The sequence below is a fragment of the Actinia tenebrosa genome, unplaced genomic scaffold (assembly GCF_029948245.1).
Source record: "Actinia tenebrosa isolate PJP-AT-01 unplaced genomic scaffold, QUT_ActTen_1.0 PGA_scaffold14__42_contigs__length_11649687, whole genome shotgun sequence".
In the NCBI taxonomy this organism is placed as follows: domain Eukaryota; kingdom Metazoa; phylum Cnidaria; class Anthozoa; order Actiniaria; family Actiniidae; genus Actinia; species Actinia tenebrosa.
In genome coordinates, this window is record NW_028292574.1 from 3,286,355 (window position 1) to 3,292,354 (window position 6,000).

Genomic DNA, 6,000 nt, shown 5'->3' on the forward strand with positions numbered 1-6,000 from the left:
AATGGAAAATGAAGATGTTAGATTTCTTGGGGGTTTGTATTGGGAAAATGCAATGAGAGATGTAGCATGGAGCCAGGTTATATTGAGATTTATTGTTATTAAGAGGATGTTGTATATAATACGGTGAGTCACAGGAAGCCAATGAAGCTGACATTATAGTTGGCATGTAGTAGGACGCTGATCAATAGTCAAAGAATGGTTTTGTTCAATAGAAGTCAATTCATTTCTAGTTTTGATTATTTGGTTCTTAAAGAAAGTGACCAAAATTGTTTGCAAGCAGAGTAGATGATTGACATGTTGGAAGACGTTTTTCTGGTGATTTTTGTAGAAGGTTCTTTCTTGAGAAATGGTGAAAAGTATAATTGTGAAGGATGTTATGGATATCAGGTATGCAATGATCATCTTAGTCTCAGGGGCGGATACAGGGGTGGTGAAGTAGGTGAGTAGCCACCTCCCCCCCCCCCCCTCCACCTTTGCTCATATTTCTCAGTATATTGTAAGTAACGATCACCCCCCTTTTCCTCTCTTTCCTCATAAAACCTTTGTAATAGTCACCCCCCCCCCCCCTCCCTCCCCCGTCCCCCAGTTCCAAAATTCCAGGATTCATCCCTGGGTCTGTTCCATTTAGCCAAGTTTCGGTTAAGACCAGAATGTCTAGATGGTTAGAGTGGATTTTCTGACAATAGATCTTGCATTCAAGATAGCGAAATTAATGGAAAGCTGAGTTTTTGATGTAGCACCAAGAAGCGCAACAGGTATCAGATTGTTGATATTTCTAGGATAGGTTTCCATTGAAGATCTACGATGCGTAGAAAGAATGGTTGGAATATGTTGAGATTCATATCTACTTGATTCGTAACTCCATTGAAGACATTTATGATTTCGCTGTACTCCCTTGAGACATATAATTGACGGTCAATATTTGAATCTTATTAACCGAGCGGGAGGTCTATACGGGATAATCTTGACCGAGGTCTGTACCCGACCGAGGTCAAGATTATCCCGTACAGACCGACCAAGCTCGGTTGATAAGAGTTTCATTATATGACCACTTTTCATTGAAAAGGACAAAACATTTTCGCAGTAAGATTAATATGCGATCGGACCGGTTAATACCGGAAAATCTAGACCAGTCCGCGATGCGATCTATCCAATCAGATTGCTCGATTTGCTATAGTGTCCAGGCTCTAAGATTCACGGTCATATAATACAAGGAACTAGTGTGTTTGACTGTTGGTATACGGACAGACAAGAAGCAAAATGTTTCACTAGATCATGATCTTAACATGATCTATCATGAGTATAAAGTTTAGGATAAAAACTTCATAAAAAACCCTAACCCAACCCAATCCATCAATCTAGACGATTCTCAATAGACCTTGGTATCGATACTCTTTTCCTGGTATTCCTGGTAAACCTTTGTAACCCCCCTCCTATAATTCCTGGATCTGCCACTGATGTAGTAGTATAGGGAATGGGGGTTCCAGCGCAATCTCAACACGGGCAAGACCCGTGTCAAAAATCCACCTACGGAAACAACCCACTCCAAGTGTGGTTGGGGGCAACAGCGCAAATATGTTAGTCTATATATGGAGTGCGAAGAATGTAAGAGAACTTTTAAGAAAGAAGCGGATTTGAAAAAGCATTTGAAAATGAAGACGAAGTGTATGAGCAGTTATGATTGTGGATGTGGTAAGAAGTTTGAGACTAAGGTTAAATTGTTTTGGCATTGTCAGGACTGTGAGTACGACTACGACGACCTAAAAAGTGCTTGGTATTAGGTATAAAATATTTCCTATTATATAGATGGAATCCCAAAGCAACTTCAGCACGGTGTCAATACCCGGTAACGGTGAGATTGACGTTAGACAGTTTTGGCGTCAGTCAGAAAGGAAGGTTAAAAGGACTCTCCGAAAAGGTATAGAAGAATTAGGAGCCCTGAAAGCGAGCATAATGGTAGAAGTAAGTTTGTCAAAAGACGAGGTAATGACGACAGCAATGTTGCGATCAAAGTCGTTAGTGATATTAGAATCCACGAATCTGGATAGGTCACTCAGTGAAGCCTTAGAAGCAATAATGGAGTCGCTGTCTAACTACACGAAAGAAGGATCGGGTTGGACAGTAGAGGAGGTTGAAGGAATAGAGATAAGTATAGCCAGGTACGTACCCATACGAGGGGGGAGTTACGTACCGCTACCAACGTGGGTAGAAAGGAAGAAGGCTATTGTAAACGTGAAGAATGAAGACAATCGATGCTTTATGTGGGCAATCAGGTCTGCACTGTATCCAGCAGAGAAGGATCCCTGTAGGACAAGTAAGTATCCCACAGATGATTTAGAGTGGGATGGTGTGGAATTTCCCATGCAGTTGATAGACATCCCCATATTTGAGGAAATAAACGATCTAGCAATTAACGTTTACGGAGTCAGAGAGCAGACGATAGTACCGTTAGTTCTGTCAAAAAGTAAAGGAGAGCGCGTACATTTATTCTACCACGGCGGACACTACTCATGGGTTAAACACATTAGCAGACTATTCTACAGACATACTAAGCACAAAGGCAAAAAGTACTTCTGCGACTGCTGCTTGCTGTCATTTACATCCTTAAATACCCTAAAGAAACACGATGAGATCTGCCGCGGAGTCGAAGAAGTGGCGCAACGGATCCAGATGCCCACCAACAAAGAGCTTTCATACGCAGACCATCAAAAGCAGATGCAAGTGCCTTACGTGATATATGCAGACTTCGAAGCGTTGATAACTAAGGAAGAGCAGAAACGTGGCGCCACGAATAAGGTAGGATTACACGAGATCTGCTCCTTTGGTTACATAGTAGTCAGATCAGACGGTAAAGCAAACCCTCCTGTGATTTACCGAGGTAAGAACGCAGCTAATGAGTTTCTAGAAGCATTGCGAGAAGAGGAGGGGGAGATTAGAGAACAATTAAGACGTCCAAAGAAGATGGAATTTACCAAAGAGAACCAGGAGGCTTTTAACAAGGCAAAAAAATGCCACATTTGCCAACATACGCTTCTTCAGTTTGGAAGACGAGCCAAGAAAGCGTGGGATGAAGATGGAAAGTATCTAGGAGAAGCTCATTTTAAATGCGGGAAGTATGCTAAGAAAGGTGAGAAGCCGGGAAAGCCCTCCACGCACTGCATTCACTGCCACAAAGCATTTGTTGAGGATTTCTATGTGGATAAGGTTAGGGATCACTGCCACATCACGGGTAAATACAGAGGAGCGGCTCATTGGAAATGCAATATAAACTTCAAAGTAAATCCAGACATGGAGATTCCGGTGTTCTTTCACAACCTCCGCGGTTACGACTCCCATTTGCTACTACAAGGAACAGACGGCTCCGACGTCAAATGCATACCCAACAACAAAGAGCGCTACATGTCCGTAACTGTGGGTAAGCTAAAGTTCTTAGATTCGCAGCAGTTTATGGCGGACTCCTTAGCAAACCTCGTAAAGTATAACACCAACTTTCCCATTTCCAGTCAATACGGCGCGGAAAGGAAAGGAGTCTACCCATACGAATACATGGACTCCTGGGATCGATTCAAAGAACCCCTACCACCCAAAGATCGCTTCTACAGCACCCTAAACGAGTCTGGTATAAAGGATGAGGAGTACCAGCATGCGTTAGACGTGTGGGAAAAGTACTCCTGTGAGAACATGGGGGACTACCACGACATCTACCTAAGGTCTGACGTAGTGCTGCTCGCAGATGTTTTCCAAAGCTTCAGAAAGATGGCTATGGAATATTACGGATTGGATCCCGCTAATTTCTACACGGCTCCTGGGCTCAGCTGGAGTGCTTTGTTAAAGAAGACAAATGCGCAGTTGGATCTCCTAACGGAGTACGACATGTATCGGTTTATGGAAGACGGTATTCGTGGCGGCGTATGCGGACCCAGCCGACGTTACGCCCGCGCAAACAACCCCTTAGTAGAGCACGACCCAGAGAAACCAACCACATACATTTACTACCTGGATGCGAATAACCTTTATGGTTGGGCAATGTCACAGTACCTACCTGTGAGAGACTTCGAATGGGATCCAGTGAAGCCGATAGACTTCTACATGCAGGTAGGAAAGGAGGAAGACAAGGGTTACGTCTTAGAAGTGGATCTGGAGTACCCAGAGCGCCTGCACGACGAACACAATGAGTTCCCCTTAGCACCAGAAGCGATAGAGATACCATTTAAGCAGCTAAGTCCGCTGCAAAAGCAAATGTGCCCTGGTTACAAACCGTACAGGAAACTAACTATGAACCTGATGGATAAGAAGAAGTATGTGGTACATTACCGCAACCTGCAGTTCTACGTGCGACACGGAATGCGCGTAGAGAAGATCCACAGAGTCCTAAAATTCACGCAGGAACCCTGGATGCGCCCCTACATTGACTTTAACACGCAAAAGCGTACCGCAGCGAAAAATGACTTCGAGAAAAACCTCTTCAAACTGATGAACAACAGCGTGTTCGGAAAGACAATGGAGAACATCCGCAAGCGCGTAAGCGTAAAAATAGTCAGCACCAAAGAGGAAGCAGAAGCATACGTGTCACAGCCAGGCTTCGTTAGATACGTAGAAATGCTGAACTTCTACGTGATTCACATGAAAAGGGCAAACCTCTTACTAAACAAGCCCGTTTACACAGGCTTTACGGTGCTGGATCTATCGAAGCTGCTTATGTACGAGTTCTACTACGATAAGCTTAAGCCAAAGTACGGAGACCGCTGTCGCCTCCTGTACACAGACACCGACTCCCTAATTCTAGAAGTGCAAACGGAAGACGTTTACAAAGACTGCCTCCCCGACATAGACGAGTACGACACCAGCGGTTACCCGAAGGAGCACTTCCTTTACTCTGCGAAGAATAAGAAGGTAATTGGGAAGATGAAAGACGAAATGTTAGGAAAACCCATAGTAGAGTACGTGGGTCTGAAACCAAAGATGTACAGCGTGCTAAAGTTAGACGGCGTAGAAAAGAAAGCTAAAGGCGTAAAAAAGTATGTGGTTAAGAAGGACATTACGCACGAGTCCTACCTCAACGTATTACGAACACGCAAGGAACAGCGGCATAAGATGAACAGCCTGCGCAGCTATGGTCATCAGATACATAACGTCACGCAGGAGAAGGTGTCACTGTCTGCATTTGACGGTAAGCGATGGATGTGTGATGACGGAGTGCATACGATAGCATTCGGACATCACACGATAAGCAGTTCTTCTTTGACGAACCCACGCGTGGGACCATCATGAAGATAATACAAGATGGGCTGGCCCTTCTTAGCTATCGCACTTCGGATCTGATAAGTTTCCAAAGACCAATTAGGATCCGTAGCTCTTTTGGATCCTCCTTCTAATTCACCCGACTCATAGAGATATCGAACCGTGACATCGCCTAATCTTTTTTCCTGGGGGAAGACCGCCCTCGAACTTCTGATGAAGGACTTGTGTTCCACGTGTTTCTTTTTTATGGCATCCTTGGGTTTCATTCCCGTAGCCCTGGCCGCCTCGTTGTTCGAAGCTGCGACGACCTGGGGGAGCCTCTGAGTCCATTCCCTGTTGCGTTTGGAGGGATCTTCCAGCTCTTTCCAATACTGGTACCCAAAGAGACGCTCGGCCAAGGTCTTATTGAATCTTTCGACGATGCTCTGACCCCTGTGGTACTCTGCTTTAGCTCTTCTAATCTTAGTGTCGTGGTCTTTCAGGGTTTTGGTAACCACGCCCATGAACTCCGTCCCCGCATCCACTTGCAGCAGCTTGGGCCATTTCAAGACGCGCTTATAAATCCTACCTAGGGCTTCTGCGACTTCCCCAGAATCCTTGCTGGTTATGGGTTCGGCGTCCTTGTATCTGCTTGCGATATCAACTACGGTCAAAGCGTATCTATAGGTCTTTCTTCTCACCTTGTCGTGCGGTAAGAAAAGCAAATCCGCCTGATGAACTTCATTGGGGGCATTTACGGTGAAGCTGGGTCTGGGAATG